General features: G+C 36.5%; 1 protein-coding gene across 4 annotated transcripts in view; it reads right to left on the bottom strand.

The window, feature by feature from the left end:
• Window positions 1-25777, bottom strand: part of SRPK2 (SRSF protein kinase 2) — a 148513-nt gene that overhangs the window by 112370 nt on the left and 10366 nt on the right. The gene's annotated exons all lie outside the window — the stretch shown is intronic.

Raw genomic sequence — 25777 nt, 5'->3', positions numbered from 1 at the left:
ATCCTTACTACATGGATTCACATAGCTGTATCAATGCATATGATTTTCACCTACTTAGCTACCAATTCCAGTTGTGATTTAATGTGGGATTAAAATATCATCTAACATCACCCTTCTTTGTGTATTAATTACTGCAGCTTACTTTCCTTCCATAAGGTATAACCAGGGAAGGTAGGCTAAGACTTTTATAGGTTTTTTCTTTGTTTTACAGTGGAGTCACTCGGAAGTTGTTTTTGGTTTTTTTTTTTTTTTTTTTAATTGCTATCATTCATTGCAATCCACATATGATAAAGGTTAGGAACAGGTACTAATGCACCTACATTAGCACATAAATCTCTTATATAGAGCCAAGCCACCCATCATATTAACATTTATTCTTCCTTGAAAAAGAAAAGAGCATGAATATGATAAAGTTTGAAGACAGGAAAGGCACAACAAATCAGGGACAGTACCAGTGGAGAAAAAGTGAAGCATTTACAAAAGTATTAAAAAAAAAATATTGAAAGAAGAGTATACAGGCATGTCAACTAAGAAAAATAATTTTCAAAAAACTAGACAGGGAAAACCAAACAGATTTCTGCTGTATTTCCTTCATTCATTCTCATTCTTATGTTTGTGTAAAGTAACACAGAGGCTAAAATTTTTTTTAAAAAAGTATTAGAGCAAGATAAACAACAAAGTACACAACAGCACAGGGAAATTAAAGTAGTGATGTGACTCCACTCAGGGTGATAAAGTTGCACAGGCTAAGTCTGAACAGATATATTTGTGGATCGGGATATATACAGGATTGCATGAACATTTTCAGTCCTATATTGCTCCAAGTCGCTATACATACGAAACTTCTGGTTACCAAACCAAACTCTTAAAACCTGTAATAGATAGATATACTAAGGGCCATTGCTGAATCATTATTTTTATTTACTACTCTAGATAATTTAAAATTTCAGTGGGGATAAATACACTGTTGTCATCACCACAAGAAGAAAGCTATCAATGTTGCCATTATATTGTTCCCGGAGCACGAGTTCTCCAGAACAGGTACGGCCAGGGCCTGTGTTCTGCAGTCAGGGCCAGGCTCTGAAAGAATAAGGATATTGCCACAGTTAAAGCAACAATTATTGATCCTTTTCAGCTCAGTTGTGCATTTCATATTCTTTTTTTAAACTCTGAAGCTAATACCACATTATGAGTTAATGTATGAAGATGCAAATTAATGTCAGAAGACAAGGTTTTGGACACACAGCAGGTTTGAGAAACAGGATCCTCAAATTGCTACTCATTGGAAAAACTTAACTATCTTATAGTAGGACACATTTTAGCAAACAGCAACTGAAAAGCAATTGAACAGAACAGTTAAACAATAGAAGACTTAGTCCTGTAACCAGCCATTGAACTAAGGTTTTAGCATGTCTACTAGGACGTGGCTGAGTGATAGAATAAAAATGAATCTTCCACAGTCCAAGTAACAGTCAAAAGAAATAGGCCAACGAACAAAGATAGCACCTTTTGCTGTGTAGCAAAATCTATCCAAGGTGCTGACATACAGTATCTTTCAGTTCTGACTTACCACTTTATAATACATGTTTATACTGAAATCAATACCGCAGGTGGTGTAAAATATAGATAATATACAGCTAAAACTCAAGCCAAAAGTGTGATCATTAAAGTGAAAATATTACCCAAGTTGTAGCTAGCTTTTATTATTAAACCATGTCACAAAGTATAAAAGATTTTATTCTGCCAATTAACCTAAAGTGTCAGAACACCTAAATACCTTTAAAGCAGCTAACCAGAGGCTGTCTAGTGATGGCACCAGGGAGGGCAGGCTTATATCTTGTATACTGCCATGCATACAGTTTGGTACCAAAGTGAGCCTAAATACCTCTACATCACACTCCTGACAACAGTATATGCATACTGAGTGTCTAAGCAAGTATAGTTGTATGAGATACTGTTAATCAGATTTTTAAAGTAAATAAATACGTAAAATACAACCATATTCCAACCACTTTCTGTGCATTTCTGGCACAGCACACACAAAAACCAGTCAACTGGAGGATGATTTGTTTTCCTCTACTTTTTTTTCTTCTTTTAACTTCTAAGATGGGGACATCAGTGTTTTACAAAAACAGTCTGAAGTATCAGAGGGCTCACATAGGTGTGAGATTCTTAGTCATTACAAGGTTACAAAAATACCAGAAGTGCCTAAATATTAGGTATTAGCCTTGACCATTTGGGCTTACTTGCACAGTCTCTGTGTACAAGCAACTGGGGCAGAGCCTATTTTTGCCTCTGTCAGGCAGGTTTCCTTTACTGCTTACTTTGTTTGAAAGCCAGGGCAATATTGGCATGTTTTGTGTAACAGCTTAGAGTTATATTTCTTTGTTCTTGAGGTCTCTCCTCAAGAAAGAGTTTTTGGCTTAAACTGGTTTTTCAATACTGCTTGTCATGCAGAGCTCTCTCTTTCGTCAGTATGCTTTGAAGAGGACCTTCCTCCTCCCTCTTGTCCTTGGAACACCCACTGCAATCAAGTATCACTGATTGCTGCTAATTTCACATATTTTGCCTTAAAGTTTTGAAAGTTTACAGCCAAGATTTGGCCCTCTTTGCCAGCTAAAGGGTTTTTGGTGAGGCTAAAACTGAAACAAGTATGAGACTATAAAATGTAACTGCACTTCGGCCATCCAAGGAGAGATAAAACCCTGCGCATCGCTAGCTGCTAACACATGCCAAAAGCAAACCTGTGATCTGCATGTATTACTCACATGTAGTGTTATTAGCCAGAAACCCAGTTTAAGCCCTCTGGCAGGCCTTTACTCATCCTTCCTTACTCAACAGTGAGTACATGTTCTTAAATCATGTCAAGGATTCCTTTTTTTTTTTTTTTTTCCTTTGTCCTTAGACTATTTTTGTACACCAGATATATTATCTATACATTTTAAGCTGCATGTTAACCTCTTGAGATCCACTCAAAGAGAACATGCTCAGAGAAAACATGTTTTAGACTACTAGTCTCCTTGATATTGTGTGGAAAAATTAATATGAGAGTTTTTAAATGATGTTTTCTTTCCTCAAATACAGTACAGATTATGTAGCGACAGCAGTATAAAATTAGAGACACACTTCTGCCAAAGTCTGAATATGAACACTGGAGATGAAGATCAACCCTTTAGGAAGTCTGGAGAAAAATCATAAGTACGGATTAAAAACAAAGCGCTTTTTTTTTTTTTTTTTCCCAGATGGCAACTTCTATCAGGCTGAGTTCATTTTCTCAAATAGCTTTGTTATGTTGTGGCATTGCTGTGACTGGCTCAAAAAACAGCAAACTTCTACTGAATTTGAAAAGAATACGTAAGTGGTTATGTAGTAACTAGGAAAACAAACACAGTGATTAGTTTTGTTTTCCATTTTTAAAGACAAATCTATACCCCACAGCTACTCAAAAAGATAGCTACTGATTAAGCATTATTCACTTCAGTTCGTCTGACCCTCTCAGTCAGTTCAGTGTTTTCCATGTTTGAAGATCTCACAGCAGGCATCATCACAGCTTTCCAATGCTAAGACAAGAACCATTTCAGCCTTGCCATACTAATAGAGCAAGACTGGCTCTCTGAAAGAGGAGGACATGTTTATCACTGACCTTTAAGTTCTGCCCTGGAAGACTCATTTTGACAAAGTATATGTTAACCGTTAAGGAAAACATTCAGTAGCATGTCGAGAGTAAAAAGAGTTGAAATCAGTATTTGATTGCAGTCCATGTTTAACACTAAATCCCTCTACTAATCCCTGTTACTTAACAGTTTGCTTTACTGTTTAAAAAAAAAAAATCATTAATTGTCTTTTTCATTCAGCATTCCTCAAGGCAGACTAATTATAATAGTGCCTTCTCTTTCTTTGTAAGCAAAATGTTGTAAAGGACGCTTGGCACTGATGATGCTGTTGAAGCACTGATTTTCTCTTATCTCAGATGACTGTACTCTATGCAGTTCCTCAGAAAACTGTGACCATGCCCAATAAGTACCTGGACACATATGTGTTTTATTGACATAGCATTGTAGCAAAAGTTCATTCAAAATACAAAATATTTTTTTTTCCAGTGACTATCAGGAAGATCCCCAGACAAGTCTCCCTATTGAGGACTGTTACATTGCCTACCAATTAAAATCATGTAGGTTTTTTCCTTTGCACATTCTTAGGTATTTTTTGTACCTTTACAAAGAAATGATAGGATGAGTGTGCTCCAAATACATATCCTCGTTATGGTATTAAGGCTGTTTTAAGATACACTTTCACGCTAAGTCCTTATTTTTATCTCCTTCAACATTATAGCGATGGAGCATTTGTGACACACCTCAAGGCCTCCTAAGGCTCCAACACTGCAGTCACAGAGTTCACAGCAAATTCTGAGGCTCCTACTTCCATCAGTCAGAACATCTTACATAATAATCAAGTATTCCTATATAGTGCTTACATTAGCCTCAGTTAGGGTTAGAACATACTGTTCCATATAAAAAACACAGACACAAGACTGCTTCTCTGAATTAAGAGTTTACAGACCAAGAATACAAGGAGTATACCGTGAGGGAAGAGAAGGCAGGCATGGGGAGATAAAAGCCTTTATAAATGCATCTACACACATCTACATCTAGTTTATAACTAGAGTAATGCAATTGCCAATGATATCCATCATCCTCTCAATTCCTTGTGGGTATGATGGCAGAAATGGCTAAGGAGGTTGAAAATGAAGAGTGCAGCAGTTACAAATGTTGGTGATAACGGGTATTTATAGGAAAAGGAATACCACAGGAGGAAGAATGGAGCATTTACAGGAGATAGGGAAAGAGTGGGCTAGGCTTATAATGTTGACAGATATGCAGACACAGACAATGCAATCAGATTTGCACACTGGGGAGGAATGCAGTGGCCAAATGCACATAATAAGGAACAAAAAAATAAGCTAGATCAGCTTAACAGCAAATGTTGATGAAGAAATTTTAAAAGGATACTTTGGTCAAAATAAAAAACAGAAGACATCCCACATGTGTCTTGGAAGGACTCAAAGGGATGATCCTGCAGTAATCAAGTTGGTGGATAAGGAATACATACTTTCTCACATAAATTGGTTCTACCCACCTGAGAAGCTGCCTTTTAGCATATAAATATATTTTATTGCTCCCAGCCTCAATTAAGATGATCTTCTTCATTTTGTATTTTAAGTAATAGCACACCAACACTCAAGCTTTTTTTTTTTTTTTTTTTTTTTTTAAAGAGCTTTCATGATTCCATACTCACTTCACATAAAACAAACTGGTAGTCTAATACAATTTCATCTGCAAGATGGTAACTTTAGCAGTACAGTGTTCTCTAACATATGAGATTAATATTATGCAAAATACAGAATCTTGAAGGAGAAAAGATTAGTAATCTCCTTGTTGTAATGTCTCAAGAGTGCAAGAATATGAAAATATTATGAATTATTGACTTCTAGAAACATACTTTAAAATTAATTCCTCTTAGTTGTTGTATGACATCATTAGAATGACAAAACTACATCGATCTCTTAAATAAACGTGTATTTCTTCTAAATCTCAAACAAATTCTGTATTCACTGAGTTATGTATCTGAATGGTAGTATACCAGCAATATCTCAGTAATATTGTTTAACTTTTAAAACACTGGTGCATACATTCAACACTATCTATACATCTTCTTTTTGCAGTATACAGCAACAGAGAGACTGATACTGTATGTTTATATTCTAATATCTTTCTTGATTCACACATTTCTGTTTCATGAAATGGGTAGCTGCACAGTGTCACAGACTGCTAGGAATTATGAATAATGTCACACGACCAGTCAACATTTTCCTTCTACAGTTGACTCCAGACTACAAAAGATACTAAATTACTCAACTAGCTCTCCAAAAGATGGTCACTTGTCTCTTCTGTCAATTCTTTCATGACACTAGAGAAATCAAAGGCGCCTTTGCCCACTACAACTTTCACTCTGAATCTACACTCAACATCCACTGTTACAGTAAACTTGTCTACCTAGGAGAAGAGGGCTCTAAGCACCACTTCAAGGACAAAATTAGCATGCAGAATTTCTAACTGCATGCGGCTTCCCAATTCATGCAAGAGAAAAGTTAAATAGCTTTATGTATATATGTATAAAAATCAAAGGGTATATGCACCTAACAATTTTCTAGAAACAAATACCAGCTAACAAACAACAAAGATCAAACCTTTTTTGTCTATCAATTGCTCCTCTTGTCATTTTTGAGCAGAAAGCACTTTTAAATTAAGATAAATTATGTTAATTGAGTGTAATGATTCTGTAGCATTAGCACTGTTATAAGCACTACCCGTTTACTGGGAAGAGCCTCTGAAGACTTCAAATTGTACTGGTCTTCAATAAACAGATGAGACTGCTCCAACTCTCCTTATCATCAGGACGATACAGTTCAAGTTCCTTGCTTTTCTAGCATCAAGGCAATTGACTAAAACAAGATCCATGAAACTAAATCTAGAAGCAAGAAAAATAACATAGAATGAAATTACTCAAACTGCTGAGTTTTAAAGGCAGCTGTCACAGATATCCAAGTTTTAGGGACATCTTCAATATTTATTTCAAAATGTTCACATAGATTCTGCTGGCTTTGTGTTCACATGTAGTCTACATACATACATGCCTGAATCTCAGAATGTCTTACCTCCTTGATGTGCTCTTTAACTGAACAGTATATTTAATCTAGATTCCATTAAAAATAAAGAAGGTAACTAAAAAGGCAGAAATATAACTTCTGAAACATAACAGAACAGGGTTTCAGAGGATAATGCTTTGATATTTGTAGATCACTAATCAAAACATGCATGGCCATACTTAAGGGCATTAATTTGCAAAAACCTATAGCAATTACTTAAAAAAAAAAAAGTGGACTACTGTAAATTTAAACATTACAATCAAAGAATACAAAAATGTAGAAGAATTACAATTCTCTTTGAAGAAATACATCACAAACAATCCCCAGACTTGGGTTTGTGTTTGAGGTATTTTCCCATATGGGAAAGACATCTCAAAATTCAGAGCCACTGTTATGACTGAGTTCATGAGTTAGCTTGAGTGAGAAATGTCCAACAGGGCCTCCAAAGCCCTCAGCTCAAAATTACTTCCTAGGAGGAGGCAAATGAAAGAATATAAAATCTACTAAGAGGGCAATTTAAGAGAATGCAAAGTATTCCTCTCTGTTGGAGAGCTGGCAGATGGTAAGCTATCACAATGTTCAGTATTATTTACAGAAAACAATTACAGATCTTATTATGATCTAAAAGATAAGTCACTACATCAGGTTCAAACTCCTGCTAAATGAAATACATGTATAGGAAGCAAAATGAAGCAAAAAAAAAAAGATATCACCCTCAAAGCTAAAGCAAAGAACATATATACAATATAGAGTGCAATAACTTAAAGCATCTCTTAATTGGCGACATGCTTGGTTTTTTCTTCTTGTTTGTTTGTTTTTTTGTTTTTTTTTTTTTTTTTTTTACGATGACAATACATATTTTGACAAATCTGGAAACCTGTCAGGACTGAAGCAGAAAGGTCTCTAGACAAGACACTGAGTCTGGAATGTTCCCTGGCCAAATCACTATAGCTGTGCTTTGGAAGTGCCTAGTCAATGGGCCTGCAGATGATGTTCAGTAGTGTCACAGTGTGAACAATTTACAATTTAGACGCAAATAGGATGAAGAATTTCTAAGACTGCACATGACTTTACATTGCTAACTACTGATTCAGTTAAGAGTTTCTTTTGGTTTTGTTTTTTATATTTTTTTGCCTTTGCAGAGTAACATTAAGGGGCAGGAGGAAGCTAAGAGCAGATAGAAGTGGAGCTGCTCTAAAACATATCGTGATTGTTTGTCAAAGGAATTCTGGATCCATGTGTAACCCCATGCAAATCTTGCACAACTGAGTCTTCCTTACACTAGTGATCTGTGTTCTGAAAGCTGAAATCAGTGTTCAGCAGGTAAATCTTTCAGATAAAACCTTGAAAATAATGAGGCTCAAAACATTTTTTTTTCTCTTGGAAGGCAAACTAAAAATCAAATACTCCTCCAAAGTTAAACATCTTGAGAGCATTTACAGGAATTTATCTTTTTCCTTTACTTATAGGCTATTAGTTAGCCAATTATTTTTTTATCGAAGCACTGGAAAAGCTTGCTTTCACTTATGACTTATTAGGGCTCTAGGTTTGTTACTATACAGTTAAGGTAAAGATATTGCTATATAGAATAACTTCTAACAGCTTCAGTCACCTCTAACGTAAGTATCAAAAGTAGGCAAAATGATCAAATAATTTCTAACACGCATAGTAAAAGATACATAAAAGATCAGTTAGTTCACAAATGAGACCGATAAACAATTCTACTTTTGGAAATTCTGTAGTACACAATTATGTAGTACACAGATACATCACTTGAAGGGATAAAAAAATTTGTCCTGTTTAAAACATCAGAAGTGTTTAAGCCCACCCTCTTAACTTTGATCTGCTTTAGATCTGACAACTAATTCCTGCTCTGATGGAGAATCTGACTGTACAAATATTCCGAGTGCTTAAAACAACATTTAACTTTAATTTGGTAATTTAGTAACTGTAAATGAGATGCACATAATCAAAGAATTTGTCTAGAGAGCCCCAACAGCTGATGTCAAGATGGGAATGAAAGGTCTCCTTTGTCTACCTAAAAGATGCTTTATTAAGTGACTTCTGACATGTCACTTAAATTGAAAGTAGGAAACTAAAGCTTTCATGAATCTGAAGTTGTATTCCTGTGTGACCTTCACTACAGACATTGAATTTACCTAGCATAAGTTACTACCAAAAAAAAAAAAATTATTCAATTTAGAATATAAATGTGCTACAAGTAACTTCAAAAATGAGCAACATGAAGTGTTCAAAACAAAATTAAATGTAGGTCTCATGCAAAATAAAAGTCTTATTTAGTGATGTCTTTAAAATAGTGATTCAAGAACAGTCAACGCAAACATATGCATTGCTGCAAGTACCTAAAACTCAGTACAACATTGATATTATAAATCTAATCATATTCATCCCCTTATAATGGATTTATTAAATTACCAAAAGGTCTTGATTTCAATTCATCACCAGCAGCATCACAATCAAATAATGAAGCAAATTCAGAAGTAGGCTCATGCTGGAATAATCCAGCATGATTTAGTATTTTAATTATGCATGTTTCAGCCCTCTGTAAGCTACTGTAAGGTCTTCCTTTATAAGTCAGACTTTTGCCCCCTCCCCACTGCCTAAATAAGTAGTTAAGTATACCTAGTTGCTTTGGGTTTATATCTCCATGGAAGTCTCCACAGAAAATATGAATAAATGCCCTGATGCCTGGTTTAAAACTTCATTTCCCAAATCTGACCCAGAAAAATTTAATATGCCAATTTCTATGATTACTTTTTTTAAATAATTCCCAAGCAGCCTCCTCAGTGATCTAATTTATTTAAAGCAAAATTAGCTTTCTCTCCCTGTTCTTCTGGTATTAAAATTAAGCTGTGTCCCATTGTGGTTTTTGGTGTTTTAATTTTATATAGTAAAACTAACACTTTGCTTGCTCTTCTCAGATGACTGAATATAAGCCTTTCAACCACTTCTGCCCACTCTGTACTTTTCACCTCAGTGCAAGTACAAAATGCCACATCTAAGGCAAGGATATTATCCTAATGGTATTCAAAAATTTAAATAACACAGTATTAGATTCACTCACACTAGTCATTTCTCTATGCATTGTTAAATAATACTGCACAAGCTAAAGAACAGCATAAAATTGATACCTATGATTCTCTTTGAAATTATAACCCCAGTGGACCAAAACATGATGTACTGCAGTCCTGAAACACCATGTCTATAAAGCCAATTCCACACTCCTGATCACTGCAGTTAAGATACTCAGATAGACTTGTAGTCTAAAGTCAAAAATAAAGCAGTATAGGAATAACTAATACTTGCTTTAAGTTTTAGTTTTAAAATACAGTGATGAGAGCTTCCATGAACTTTTTCTACAACTTTTCCACCACAGCCTGGCAGTGAGTCACAAATAGTGTCACAAGTCACAAATCCCTGCTAGACAGAAGTTCCAGGTTTGCAGAACACAAAGGCACGTTTTCCAAAACAGCACATCTCAAGTACAGCATAAGAATAATTGTCACAGCACAGCTCCCTCTCAAGCATGAGGCAACCCTACAGCACAGTTGGGTCAAAGCTGTACTGCAACGAGACAGCAAAACTCTAGGTCAAAAATTCACCAAGTGGGCACTGCAACAAACAGATCCACTGCTATTGATCAAAATCAGCTCTTTTCCAGGTTTTTGTAGAAATTAAATTCAAATTCTCCATTCAAAAAATGCGTATTAGTATAGGTGCATTACTAAAAAATGCTTCCATTTATGAAATGCAAACCAAATGGCAGCATCTCAAGTCTGACAAGTCAGCACTAATTTCAGCAAAAGTCTTGCAGCCTAATGGAGCCACTATCTAATATCCCTTTAGTTTGAAAACTGAAGGAAAAAAGCGTGAGAATTTCCCCAAATAATATTAACTGAAACCACATAAGCTAAGCACTAAGCAGTTATGACACAAAAACCAAGCACAACTTAGAGGAATGTGAAAAACCATAAAAATCTCATATTCCCAAACTCAGTCAAATAATCAAGCTATGTATTTCTATCATGCAGTAGCTTCCACACATTCTCACTGAAATGTAAAAATTCAAACACCAGGACGATAAGGAGCATTGTAATACAGGGAACTTACTATAAAACATACTTCCACAATTTTCCCAGTTTCTTCAGAAGTACAGGGAAGCACAATGTGTTATGCACACTTTCAGCAGGAAAAGGGATGACATGATCATCCGGGAGTGCTTTTTTTCCATAATAACAATTCAGGTTAGTATTTATGCTGATTTTAGGAAAAATTTTTATTTAACCATGTCCACAATTTAAATAAGGAGGCAGAAGTACCTTCCCACACTACTTTTCATAGTTAGTAGTATTTATTAAGATAGTATAATCAATTTCAATTAAATTTAAAAATTATTATAAATATTTCAAGTATATTCACAAAATAAATTAATTTAAATGGATAGAAATACTTGCAAAAATAAGTAATCACAAGAAAGTTGTCATAGATGAACTGCATAGTTAACAGATTCTGATTTCCTATGATTTGAACCCTTTTTTCCCCACCGCTTTCTTAGTCCAGTTACCGCAAACTTCTCCAATACTCCTCTGACACCCCTTCCTGACACTCGAGGGCAAAACTCTGTCACCTGCCCAAACCATGGGTGTGCAGTCCAACACTCCCTGCCCAGCAGGCAATTCCCATGCACTTTCATGAAGGTTTTGTCTTTAGGACCCATATCTCTTCCTGATTCAGTTTAAGGACTAGACTAAAAAAAAGCAGTTGCTTGCAAACCCTGTTAGGTACCCCTGGAAGATCTTGAGGCTCTCTTGACTTCTCTGGAATACTGTCGGTATTTAGTAGTTACAAAATATCTATTTCAGTGCTCACTACTACTGTCAGTCTATTGCCTGATTCACATGCACATCAAGTGATTTATTAACATGTAAAGCTCATCTTAGCCCCTCAACATGCTAAAATGGAGATTAGTTTCATTAGTTCATACAGTTTATAGCACATTAGAATAGAATTTTAAACATAGCACAGCATGAAATAAGGCCTCTTCTACCTGACAGACTTTTTTAGACAAAAACGTAAGCCAGTGTGCTCTTGGCTCTTAAATCCACCAAAACAAAACATAATTCCTATACTGAAGAATAAAAAGAAAGGTTTTGTTCAAAGAAAACCTCATTGTAGAAGAGGACAGCACTCACGGCAAATCTGAACAGGACAATAATTGGGATCCTTCACCCATCTCAGGGTAGGACATTACTTAAGTTTCTCTTCATGTTAGAAAAATCATGCTGGGTATGGTATCATGACCGTTATAAGGACAGTTACATTTTTTTTATATACTCCCCATGATACTAAGAACAAAATACTAAATATCTACTTCTGTTTAAGTATTTTTAGTTGTGCAGTTTTGACTGATTTTATTGATCATGCAGTACAAACAGAAGTAGGAAAACAGTCAACCCAAGCATGTAGCTGAGTCGTAATACTAACTGATGGGCAATGTCCCACTTGCTCCCACAGGACTCCCAAACCTTTGTGGAAAGATTAAACAGGAAAAAAAAATAATAATTTAAAAAGTATACTAAAGAATACTAAAAGCAGCAGCTTTTTTGTTGTTGGAACCAACTCCTCTTTACTATTTGAGTTTGTCTATGTTCAAATTATTCATAGCACACAGAAAACTGGCTGTTTTGCCAGCTAAAATTTCAATTTTAACCCTGTAGACATTGAGTATCATTTACACAGCACTCTATTTCAAACTTCATTCACAAAACAGCTAGTCACCTCTTACTATAGTAGAAAAGTAGAATTCAACACATACCCTGTAAACAAATACTTGAACACAAATGGAAAGAAATTTTAATTTAATGGAAATGCCTACATTTTTTTAGCTTATAACTTAGTTACCTTTCAGAACAACAACTTCGACCTAAGCTAGTTATATAATTTCCCTACTATAATCTAAGACAACAGAAACATACAGCAGAAAACTGCAATACAATAGAAATATTATTTTTCTTTGTATTCAGTATTTACTAAATGAGTCATAAAATTCCCTGCAGCCAAACTACATTGCATTTGGTCTTCTTTTTCAAATAAAAAACAAGTATGGAAAATAGCTCTACTACACACAAAGGAATGTTTTTGTATTGCAGATACCAAAAATAGATCCAGGCTTTGCCGATCCCGTTTCTCAAAAGCATGCAGTACTGAAGAAGAATGAAAATCCACACAGGCAGCAGATAGACTCAGGAGATTTTGGAGACAAGACCACTGCCATCCCTCAAAATTTCTCAGACCACCACCAACACCTACTGTCATCTTTGTTTCTTGTCATTCTGCAAAGTCACTCTAAATTGGTGTTCTCTGCCTGTCAGGTCACATTTAAGGAGCCACTGGAACACAGATGAACCACAAAGATTTTTTATTTACCAGGGTCTACAAACACACACATACTGGTAGTGCTTCCTCAGCAGAAGCAGAGAAGAAACAGTAAACTATTCTAAGTATTTCTGGTGATTTTAAAGAAACAATAGATCAATTAACTTGGCTACTGAGTGTTCAATCTCTACTGCTTTAGAATATCTTCTCCATAAGGTCTTCTCTTCAGAAGCCCCCATCTCCCTTATCACAGAAGCAGCCTGCAGTCCCTGCTCCCCAGACATAAAACCAGGTACTGTTTTGCCAGACCACTGGGAGACATAAACCAAGTGCATACCAACATAATTTACTCTATCTTCAAGAAGCAGAAAGAAAAATAACAAAATTGTTATTTGCATAGCAAAAAAGTACTGAAAGCATGTACAGTCTATAAGCTTTAAACTGGAAAGCACTGCAAAAAAAAAAAAAATCAGATTGAATGGAAGGCATTAACAGAGCTAACATTTGCAGCATGTGAGGCAGACAAAAAAAAAAAAAAAAGACGAAAAAAAAAAGACACTCCATGAAGCCTCACATTTCCTGATGTGCCTTGGACAAAAGCACAGAGCTATCCACAGAGCACCAATCCTGACAGGACACTTGCTGAGGCAGGTAATTCAAGGAGTCCATCTGTTGGTTTGTTGTTGTGAGATTTCTTTAACCTATTCAAGGATTCTTGTTCACAAAGAAAAAACCTCTCCCAGACATGAATGTGATCAGGGACCTGCTTAGTGACTAACCCAGATGAAGTCAGTAACAGAAGACCCAGCTTTTACAGGAACAATGTCATTCAGGACTCACTCTTAATGGAATCCCTCGGAAGAAAAAAAAAATTCTAATGAAGGACCATTCAAGCATCAGAAGAGAAGTAAGAACAAATAAAGCACAATGGACACTGAATCACAAGGAGTGTTCAGCTTGTGTCATGTCTGTTCTGGTCCCTATAGAACCAGGAGCTGCCTGAAGTGGTAAGGGAACAACAGCAAGGTGTAAATTACAGAAAAGTGTTAGAAAAGTGTTATAGGAGAAACATTTGGAAAGGCTCAGACACAGTAAGCCTGTGGTAACACAGACACTGAGCTATCATAGAAAGCAAAGCATTCAGAACAAGAACGCCATGAGGGCTTGGACATCCACTGCACAAAGTACATGCCACACCTGGAAGCAAAGCTCTTCAGCAGAAATGATGCAGCATTATTTTTGGCTACAATACGCCCCAAGAAAAAGGATGGCTAAGACAATTACAGATGTTTCTTTATAATAAAAGAAAAAAATACCGCCAGGATTCAAAATTGACATGATCACAGAAGACACAGTCACAGTAAATACATCCTAATATACAACACAGGCAAGTTTCTGCCTTGCAGTAACATAGGCCACCTCAAACATAAGCAGGATACTTCACCTACAGGAACACGCAACAATGAATACCAGTAAGAGGAAAAACATAGCAAGAAAGTCAGCATTGGACTCTTCAGAGTTTAAAATCCTTTAACAGCATATCCCAACTCATTTTGCCTCATGTCCCCCTCCTAAGTGAACTTCAGTGTTTACATTCCCTGCTCCGTTATCCCAGATACCCTACTGATGTGGCTCTATTGCTCCTTATGCCTAAGATAGCCCATAAACATGAAGCACTTTCTACACATCCTCTGAGGCTATAGTACACAAACGATGCATTATTAAACTTAATAAAAATCTTAATAGCAGCAGACTCTACAGACACAGGTCTTACCACAGAATAGCTATGGAAATCTTTTCCTTTTGTCCCAATAGTGCTTAAATGTCTACTGTAGCACTGCAAGATTAAACTACCTCCACTTAGAGAGGTAGTGCATGCACAGAATCAAGCTACAGCAACAATACGACAATGTATGCTATAATTACGTATCTTTAAAAAACATGGAGGAGGAATTGAAGTTAAATCAAACCTGTTAAAAAAAAAAAAAAAAAACACACCCAAAACAGGCATGACCCTTATTTACCTAGACCCCACATACCTAGACATGGCAACTCATGGGAACATTACCACTTATTTTAGCACCACTCACAGCCTCTCTAACAAGCAGTTCAGTCTGGTCTATGACAGAGTTGACTGGGCATGAAGACCATCAAATTAAGCATTTTCAACTCCACTTGAAAAATAGTACTTCAAAGGAATGCTTCTGCTGTATCATCCACACCAGAAATAGTTTATGAGAAATTGCATGACAGACTGAGAAGCAGTCACTGCAACACCCTAATACACAGCAGACAAAACGAACAGAGAAAGGCAAAGTATAAATCACTGCAAGGTAAATTAGGTCCTCTAGCCACTGCCTGATAAAATGATTATAAAACCTGACAAAATAAGGACTAAAAGTTAAAGCAAGAGAAAGCACTACCTTCTCAAAAATACCCAAGAACCACAGCAGGGTTAGCGACTTACCCATTAGTGACAGCATAAAGCATTGGGAATAAAACCCAAAGAGCAGAGCTAAAGCTCCCAGGAAGAGGGACAGGCTATCACACTCCAATTAAATCTAATGAGAGAACATGATGCTATATAGATGCTTAAAAAAATGCATGTGGAGTGGTACAGACAGGATGGGGGAGCAGGCAGGCAGACCGGAGCTCCAGTAAACGGCACTCAAGTAGAAATGCCACTGTTACTGCATGCCAGCAATTTCATTGTATGGATTCCCAAGGTAATAACCTGAAGAGGGCTGTGATATAAACTTAAACGGTTCCTAAGCAGGAACATCAACAACAGCATCTTCAGGAACAAAAAGGATATACATATCTAAATAAAAGGACAAGTTACCTCTAATAAGACAAGTCCTGTGACATAAGGATATCGTTTCTGTATGTGTTAAGCTGTGCAGGAAGCAGACTGCATTCACAACCTATTTAATGACAAGTCTCTTCAGTCTTCTCACTCGTGTGCAAACCCAGTCTGTGTGCTGTCCAGCAGCACCTACACCAAAGAAGATATAACCAGCACAGCCATTAACAGGTGTCTATTTGTAACAGACACATTCAATATTTTGTAAATTCACAGCCGTATGTAAATTCTTACTGATTTTACATTAACTAGTTTAAAATGTTTTACATTCACACCAGTGAGGATTTGTTTCTCAAGCAGCACTGACATAACTCCAATTAATTCTAACTGGCGGACTAAAACAAGTTTCATTAAGATGTAGTATGATAAAAATTCACCTTTTCAAATATGCAATATATATTGCAAACACATGAAAGTGAAAACACTTCCTCTGTATCCAAACAAATACACCTAGCTGTCCTCAGTCACCAATCACACACACTAAGTGCTTTTGCAGAATGCCTCCTGTCCAGATCAGGACAATCTCACCTACAGGAAAGTTTAATGTTTTCGCTTTAATCAAAACTACTGTTTAGTGTCCCACTTTAGATAACTTTAATTGCAATTCTTCGAATTTTTTTAATTGATATTGCCACCTAGTGGTTTGTTTCAACAATATTAAATAATCATAAAAGCCAGCATGAGAACATCAATGTCTACACTAAGTTTGAGAAAACCCATCAGATACTTTTTTCACCAATATAGAAAAATCTAATACTGCTTTGCACCCAAAACAAAGGAAATGGCCAAGTATTACTTACAGAATTAAGCCTAAGGTAGTACATTCTCTTAAAATAAAATGGTATCATCAAATAATTTGGTTTACGTTATGTAAGAACCCAATATTGAATAATCTTTCAAACACAATTTCAGAGAAAAAGTACCATTACTCAAATCATTTTTAAAGCTTATTTCCTTTACTTTAATACAAAAGAGAAGAGGAGCATATTTCCCATCTGCCTGGTCTTTGGTTTACTGTAGGTTTTCTGATTAATGGCAAGATGATCCAAGTACCATAAATACAGAAAATAAAATGCAGAACAAGTCCTAGTTTACCTAATACATTTATTATAAAATATTTATTATAAAATAACTTTCAAAACATTTCTGCTAGCAAGTTCAGTTTAGTTGTAAAAAAAAAAGAGAGAAACTAGACAAGAAGTTCTTAGTATTTATGCAGCTTTTCCATTGCTATTTCATTCTGATCCAAACCAACGTACACACGTCAGAGTCCTAGTTACAGATAGCCCTGCTCTTTGTTCAGACTGCAGCCATCTTCAGTATCTTGTGGAAACCCCAATGCTTATTGTGCAACATTAGTAACAGCTGATCGACAAGATCATACATCACTTTAATCATTTCTGCTTCTGTATCTCTATTTCTAATAGAAAAAAAAAATCAATTACATTTTAATGAAAAATTCAAATTTTCAAACAGTTGGCAACAATGTTTCCAAAGAGTTCAGCAGTAGTGATTTTAGTATTCTTGGATATAAAACATGCATGCAAAACACTGATCAAATTTGAACAAACACCATTATTTTCAACCAGTAATTTGCTCTTAAATCCACTTTTCTTCTAGCAAACAAATATAACTCCCATCTTTCTTTTTACCTTGCTGCCTAAAAAACAGAGTTTATGTAGTTTCCTGTGTCTATCCAACTTTTTTTTTTTTTTTTTAATCATATTTGCCAGTTCCAACATTTGAAAAAAAGTGGAGACCTCTGAGCCATTAAGTTTCTACAAGTTTTGTGGCAGCTGGGAAAAAACCCAAACACTAACTCTATTAGTACCTCACAGACAGAAAGTCAGGGTAGTCTGCTAGCTGATCAACCAGCGCAGATGGAACTCCATGTCAATCACCAGAAGCACTGCACTTCTTGCCCAGCTAGTGCATCACACAAAGATAGCTAGTAGCTACAGGATAAGCTCAGACCCTCAGGCAGGTGGCCATCGATTTCAGCAAGGGAGATTCCGTACGGCACTAGGCAGACTCCAGAGACAAGGAACAGGTATGTTTATTGAAGAGGGCCCACTGAAGAATGGAGGAGCAAAAGCACTGAAACTCCATTTAGTAGGCACAAGAAGAGAAGCAAACACGTTTGGGACTTGTGGTGGAGAGTAGAGAGAAGTAGCCACAGCACATGCAAGAGAGCCAAGGCTATTGTGGTGAGATACAGGTGATGTTGGATATAAATGCACATAGAAGCAAAATTTTTAATACAGCTCTTCTCTTAACCTACGCAGCACTCTGAAATACATAACAGCACTGAATTATCCACTTCACATTCACTTTCCTTTATCTAATTGGTATTATAGTAGCACATATCAAATATATATATATATTTACATATGCACACAGAGATTGGTTATTATTGCACTTTTTTATATGAAATGTGTAAAAATAAAAATTAAAAAATGCTACTGATGTCATAGTCAGGAAAGAAAAAGTAATTTTTTTTTCTCAACCTTGAAGAGATATATAGACCAGAAGATCTTTCTTTTGCTTACAGTGTTGTTCTCTAAAATACTCAAAAGATCTCTCCATTATTCCCTGGCACATTTTTGCTCTACTTTAGAACACAGAGAGTATTTCTATAATGAAGGAAGATCATACCTTGAAAGTGCATTCAAGCCACTTCCAACTATTTTAGCTTAAATGTCTGTTCAACACGCAATGCTGCACAGCTTTGTCCACTTATATAATGAAAGTCCCTAGAGCTTCTTTCATGATGGCAAGTAAAGGTTCTTTTGAGAAAAGAAATAATAATTTTCTAATGAAGTGTTTAATAACTACATGTTAAATGTAAGTAAAACCAAAAGCTACTCTGCAAACTACCAATATTTTAAGATAGTAATTTAACAAGATTCAACCTCCAGATGTATTTACAGAGCCAACTGGCAAATGAGAACTGTCCCACTAGCCAGGATTTTCCCACTATCTACTACTGCAGTTTCCAGCAAGGATATAATTTTGAAATGTTCATAAAATAGTTAAAGACCATATAGACTTTCCAAAAAAACAAAGCAGATTCTGTCTGAATTATAACTTGAAGCTAATCCCCTTAAAATTTTTCAACTGTACAGAAAAAGCCCCTTTCTCTGATACAATTTCTGCTTACAGTAGGAGAGCTAAATGCAAATATTCCCTCAGATGTGCTGATCTAAGTACCATCTTTCGAATTCCAACGTCATCCATCTTCCTGGAAAAAGGTACAGAATGCCTCTTAGGCACCACCAGATCAGCACCAAATTTGTGCCTTGTCACTTCCTAGCTGCCTCTTGCAAGCTTTGATATCACCTGAGCAGCAGCAGCAAGGCTCAGAGCACAGCAGCAGTTTTACCAATTCAGCATATTTGCACCCAGGTCACCTGAACAAAGAGCAGCAACTGTTTCTCACCACAGACCACACAAAGCAAGACCATGTAGCCCATAAATACGTTGTTGCCATTGTTTGTAATGGGCCACAGGCTTTGCGTTAAACTCATAACACAAGCCTTGGGATTTACCGGGCTCTGTCTGAATGTGTCTTGGCCTGCCTGGAGATTTGTTTTATAGCACTGAACAGCAACAGTCTACCAATCAAATGACTACTACGTACTTTGGTTTAGCTATTACTTAGCTTTGTACAGCTGTACAGTATAGAACCTATAGTTACACATATATCTGGAACTAACATAGCAATAATTATTCTGTGTAAAGTGAACTATTTAATATGCTAGAATAAAAAGCAGAATAAGGGGGTAAAGACATGGAACAGTTGTAGAGGTCTAGAAAGTTACAGGATGATACAGAGGCCAGGGACTACAAACACCTCACTAATGGTCAGTTGCTGGCCACAGGACTACAACCTCGGAGCTGGGCAAAGCCACTCACAGGGGAAACAGAGACCAAGCATCAAATATATGTAAAATACACCATTATATAGTAAATCTGGATGAATTGGCGTGGATTGTAACATGAATTTTACAAGGTAGCACAGAAAGAACAACTTGTAGAAACATATAAAAATGACCCAAGTGAATTTCAGAATGAGGAGGAAGCAGCTATGAAAAACAAACTCATAGACCTCCCAGTGGGGTCTCAGGAGGCTGATGACTGGCCATATCCATCCCTCCTCCCAGATTAAATAACCCACCTCAGAAGGATGGCACCAGAGAAAGAGCAGATACTACAAAATTTGTGGATTTATCACTTTGTATGCAATTTGAAACAAATACTAGTATCAGTATAACTCAACTATCAATAATTCTTTGACTGGACCATTAAGACTTTCGCTAGACTAACTGCAAATTCTTGACTCCTCAAACAGCAATCGGTCCTTTTGGTTATATCAAAATTTTAAACATAATGGATTCAAGCAACCTGTCTGAAATCTGGATGCAACAAAGCAGTGAGAAGAGACTGTAAGATTTGGAAGGAGAGCAGGTACAGATGGATCCATTAGTAGCTTTTCAGCCTGAGGAGAAACACAGAGGTCCAAGCTGCATTAGTATAATACCCTCACAGCTGGCGGGTGAGGATCATGCTGCAAATACGGGAGATAAGCAGTGAAGAACTTCAGAGTGAAAAAGCATACAGCCAGAATAGTCACTGAATTCCCTCCCTCCCACTCTCCATAAAGAAAAGTGAGTTCAGAATGAGGTTAATTTATCATTCTCTAAATAAGACAAACAATGTGTTTTACCAGGAAGGGAATAGCAAGCAATCTTATTTATATATACATATACACACAGAGAGACATGCTCTCTTCACCTAACTAAGTCCCAGTTTCTAATTCTCACAGACTTACTTGAGCATTCTGGGTATTTGTTCACACCAAATAGAGCACATACCCATTTCTTCCTCATCAGTGAAACCCTACAGTGTAAATCAGACTTTACTTTTTCTGCTAACGTAATGGTCCACTTAGCCTCTGCCTTGTCTTCTATTACCTTCCTCCAGATACCTCTCACCATATTCAGGTGTATCTGCTTAGATAAGGAAATGCCATTATATACTCACTCACTTTTCATTCTGATATTCTAGGTATACATTTATTGGCAGCAAATCCAGGCTTTGCTGCTTTCCATTGCTGCTGATAAAAGCAAAAATTAAATTCTGTTCTGGGAAATGGGGTGAAGATGCTTTTAATTCTTGATTAAGTTTTAATTCCACATTATCTGTGGTAATTCAGTTTGAAGGAAACTGTATCATCTCAAAACAGAAACAAGGCAGCTTGCTCCTTTTTATTTTACTTGCTTATAACATTGTCATGCTTTGATGAGAACACTGTAAGAAGCCAACCCATGAAGAAAGGTGATATTACTAGGCAAAAAAGTGAGAGGGGACCATTTTTTTTTTACTTTGTTTTCAGCCTCTCCTGAAACACTAAGAGATTCCACACTTCAACCCTGCTATTAGACTGTTACCTTTGTAGAATAGTAAGAGACTTTATGTACCGAGTTTAAATGGTATTTAAAGACTCCCAAATTAAGTTCCTTATGCAAAGGCAGTATTTTATCTACATATACATGCATAACCATTATTTATTACCTACACTGATCAACTACAAAATATGAAGTATAGCATATACATTTTCTCAAAAATAAATTAGCAACATCTGGGGATTGTGACATTGAAATAGTAGCAACACAGAAGTAGCAAAGCTGACAAACCAGATGCGCAACTGCTGGTCAAGCCATCCAACAGGCTAACAGGAAAAGAGAACAGCTAATTTACCAGAAGGAATAATGGATCAAATTCACCTGGTAGTTTCACACCATACTGAGTTTGCAACTTGTCACCTTTGGCCATAATGGTCAGCAATGTGTGTCTTAAAACTAGAGTTACCACTGAATCTTAGATTGTCATGTTCTCTTCTAAGAATCCTCCTGAGATAGATGAAGCTTTCCATAAAAGGGTGTTTATTTCAAAAAACAAATTAAAACAAAGCATTTGCTTGAATGAAATTTTATCCCCAAAATAAATTTAATCCATTGATCTTTCCCAATTCTACTATCCGAACTACATTCTCAGTTAATCGCCAGTGAACTACAATATGAGTTCTGCACATCAGGCACTGATGTATGGAAAAAGACTATAATGAAAACAGCAGAATAACTGTCTCAGAATAATAGTCTCAGAATAAACCTGTATGTGTTTTTGCTTTGATATACATATTCAGCTGTAGTTTATTTTAATGTTCCTTTTAGTTGCAGTTATCAAAAATACTCTGTTTTCACCAACCTAGCAAAGCACAGGGCAAGGGTTAAGACTAGTAGCTTTCACAGAAAAGGTACAAGTGAAGGAAAAGAGAGTCTGGTCTACTTACACTCTTTTGTAATGCTACAATTAGGACAAGATATGACACCCTGTGAGACACAAACTAGTGAGTCATTTTGCAAACACAAAATTAGATCAAAATGCTCACTTTAAAATAATACCATCTTTAATCCCAAGACAAATATTCTCATTACACAAAACTGATTTTTTTGGCTTCAGAATAAACATTAGAGAACACAGTTATTCTATTTCTCAATAATAAGAATCAGAGAAATATTCTGCACCATGTTTCCTATAGAATATGCAGAAAGTTTGCCAGCTTTGTTGCAGCATTTTTAGATTAATCAATTCTCAGCAATACTTGCTTTAGACAACTGGAGAAAAATAGGTATTGTCTACTGAATAAATAGTTTTAACCTAGTTTCTACATGCTGCATTTACTAAACAACTTGGATTAACAGTGAAAATGCAATACTTAGAAGTAACTGATCCTTACTAAAGACCAAAGCAGTTACCTAAAAGGTATCTGGTGAGCTAAAATAGAGGTATAAAGAACTGTGCTGAAGCCACTGCTATATCCCACGTTTTAAGTCAACTTGAGAGTCTCACATTGTGTTTTCACATGCCAGCTTCCTCAAGGGCCTTGACTGGCAAGTGTGCCCAGATTATGTCTGCCCACAACTGCATACAGAGTTCATCACAAAGCTCCCAGTGCCCAGGACTGCTCGTCCCTGATTAAAGAGTGACTCTAAAATGCACAGTGATGGAAGCAACTACCAAAATTGTTGTGAGTCATATTCTCAACACTGCTGACACAATCCAAAATTTACAAGTTGCTGTATAGCAAACATTTCTGGGAAACAAAAAAAAAAAAAAAAAAAAAAAAAAAAAAAAAAAAAAAAAAAAAAAACCTAAAAATCTCTGATTGACATTAAAAAATAGAGGCAATGCTCTAATAGCATTTGAGTAGAATTCGATTAAATTTCTAGGACCAGTATCATGGACTTGGACACCAACATGTGCTGGAACATTGTATTACTAATATACAAAACAGGTCGCCCCAAGCAACAGACTACATAAAAAAAAAAAAAAGTAAAAATTTTTTTTCAGATACTATTATCTGCAAAGATGATTCCTATCCTTTTGATCTAGAACTCAAAATATTAATCATGAAGCTCCTTATCTTTTCCAAGTTTCCCTGACACTGCTAAAATTTTAAAACATTCACCTGAGAACAGATTCTGGCAATAGGGATCTGTCATACCATGCCTTGTGACACCAGGAAAGGGAACTTGAAAGAAAGTTTAAGTCTTTGATCTCCTCCCGGGCTCTGTCTTTCATAAAAATGCTGAATTGTGACTGCTATGCTAAAAAGTAATTTAATAACCCAAACAGCCTCATTCTGACCAAATCGCCACATACATTTGTTTTGTAAGTCAGAGTTACTTGGTCACAGTCAACCAGCATGCTGATACCTGTGTATTAGTGAAACTTGATAGCAACACTTTCCTTGTAATCACTCATCTTCCAATTCCATCAGTCTGTTGCTCTTAATTGTTTCGCAGAAGATGTAAAGCTACTGGCAGCCCCTTACACACCAAAGCCTACCATGGCCTATAATCCTGTGACTGACATGTGCACACGGCAGGTTAAAATAATAAACCTGAAATTCCTCAGGCATCTAACTCCTTATTCACAGGTGAGTGACTTATTGAGCTACTATATAAGTGTGAGAACTGAAACTTTAAAACAAAGCTAGTTGTTCACAGCAACAGATTGTTAGATTCACAAGTTTAAATCCCAGACCCATTTTGGCATCAAACCTGCAGATGGCATCAAAGTCTACAGGAAAAGTAGCATTTCAGGCATACCCATTCCTTCAGCATGCCTCCCCACCCTGTCAGCATTACCTTACTGTTGTGTTTATGAAAGCTCTTCTCAAACATACACCTCTACTGATTCACTGTAGACTTGGATTTAGTAGCTAACTCCTTTAGTAGCACAGCTCCTTCCTGAGCCAGGTACAGGAGTGCCACATGTTAGATCACTCGAGCCCCGTTTGGATCTAGGCTCGCAGATACTGTCAGGCTTACGCATACTATCGAGTGTTGCAAGTGATCTTCTGAGGTGGCCTTAAAAATGTAAGAGCTGCCACATTAATTTAGATCAAATACATACCTAGGCCAGTATATTCCACTAGGTGCTAGAAATATGTTCAGAGTTGAGTATACAAATGGGTCACCCTATATTAGGACAAACTTACGTGACAGGGCTTCAGCAAACACTGGCTTGGAAAGACAAACTGCACCAACAGTAGTATACTTAAAAACTGATGACTTGTGTCCAGGCTTATCCTTCTTGAACTCATCTACAATTTGGCCTCTACAACATATTGCAAAGCCACATTCTGTCATTTGCACTGTATAAAAAGAAGTATCTTTTTTTTTTTTTTTTTTGCATTAAAGTCACTGGATACCATTGCTGTGTAATGAAAAAAGGCAAGTTATTCATTATTCTGTTTCTATACCAGTAATGATTTTTCAGGCATGTCAAAATGCTCCTTAAGCATCTTTACATATCTGAAAAGCACTAGTCATAAATGAAGCTGTCCAATAACCTCAATCACCTTTACTACCTCCTTTTTTGAGCAATTGCTAGTTCTACATTATCTTTTTTGAGATGGTAAGATGTGAATCATGTAATGTAAGCACAAATATAAACCACAATCTAGGTAGAAGCACCATTTATTTTAAAATCTTTTATAATTAGCTTTCAAACATTAAAATAGCCATAAAAAAAAATGTTTAAATAAAGTTGTCTTGCTGTGTACCTTACTTAACTACAGCCTTAGCTGCGCTTAACTGGAATTCTTTTCATTATCTTCTACTTGGATTTTAATAACTTATGCCTTATTTTTTTCTAGGATTCAGTGTTCTACCATTTTCTTTCTACAGGATACATGATCTCAAACTGCCCAACTCTCCCTCGCCAAAGGTGCTAAGTGACCACCTACTCAGGCTCTGGCAGGAGAAAATAATAAAACCAGCCACCTTAACACACTCCTGCAGTCCCACACAGCACAACAGAGCAGGCCCAGCCCATGTAACTGCTCAGCAGGAGGAACTCCAGCCAAAGTCCAACCTTCTGAAGGTCCTGGAAAGGAATCCGGAGTTGTTTCTTTCCTAAACTCTCTCGAAGAGGGAAGAGTCACCCTGCTCTACTGACTGTACCTTCTCTCTTGAAGATACAGCTCAATCATGCTCCCCTTACAGCAACCTTTCAGGCAACCAGTCACAGAAGCAGAACCTCCATCATACCCAACTCCAGGCTCCATGCAACCACCTAAGAACCTCTTCTATAATGATATTATACAACCATACATATCACAGTCTATGAAGAAGGAGTAGTTTCACATATAGGTGAGCAACAGCAGAAGGGTAGTGAGTAGGAGATAAGCAGAACTTAATAGTGAAATTACTGGGGTGAGAGGAGACTAGAAGAACAGATCA

The sequence above is a fragment of the Tyto alba genome, unplaced genomic scaffold (assembly GCF_018691265.1).
Source record: "Tyto alba isolate M040663 unplaced genomic scaffold, T.alba_DEE_v4.0 Super-Scaffold_2, whole genome shotgun sequence".
Classification (NCBI taxonomy): Eukaryota; Metazoa; Chordata; class Aves; order Strigiformes; family Tytonidae; genus Tyto; species Tyto alba.
Note: the sequence above shows the minus strand (reverse complement) of the source record. Positions and strands in the feature narration are given on the sequence as shown.